The 441-nt window shown below is 69.2% G+C and overlaps 1 protein-coding gene across 1 annotated transcript in view; it reads left to right on the top strand.

Moving 5' to 3' along the window:
- LOC103265994 (COMM domain-containing protein 3) overlaps nucleotides 1-441 on the top strand; it is a 14,705-nt gene that overhangs the window by 4,354 nt on the left and 9,910 nt on the right. The window lies entirely within an intron of this gene.

Consider the following 441-nt stretch of genomic DNA (forward strand, 5'->3'; position numbering starts at 1 on the left):
GTGCATTTTTTTCCACCCTCCCCTCCCCCTCCTCATCCTTCCTCCCCTCCCCCCGCCCCTCCGCACGCACACACACGGCGCCCCCCACCAGCCCGCCTCCCCCCACAGCAACTATGAAATAATCGTAGTATTAAAGGCAGAGATCGGGCGAGACAATGGGGATGTTGGCGAGGGAGCCCCGATCCGGATTAGAAACACCTCCCAGCCCCGCAGAATAATACCGATCGCGCCCCCTCCGCGCGCTCCCTCCCCCGAGTGCGGAGCGGGAGGAGGAGGCGGCGGCCGAGGAGGAGGAGGCCCAAGAGGAGGAGGCGTTGGAGGCCGCGGAGGAGGCGGAGGAGGCCGCGGAGGAGGAGGAGGCCGAGGCGGAGGAGGAGGAGGAGGCCGGGCTCCGAGGCAGCATGAGCTGAGCGCCGCGGCCGCGGCTCCTCTCGGCTGCGC

Source organism: Carlito syrichta, unplaced genomic scaffold (assembly GCF_000164805.1).
Source record: "Carlito syrichta isolate Samal-C Ts95f unplaced genomic scaffold, Tarsius_syrichta-2.0.1 Scaffold306975, whole genome shotgun sequence".
NCBI classification, from domain to species: Eukaryota; Metazoa; Chordata; class Mammalia; order Primates; family Tarsiidae; genus Carlito; species Carlito syrichta.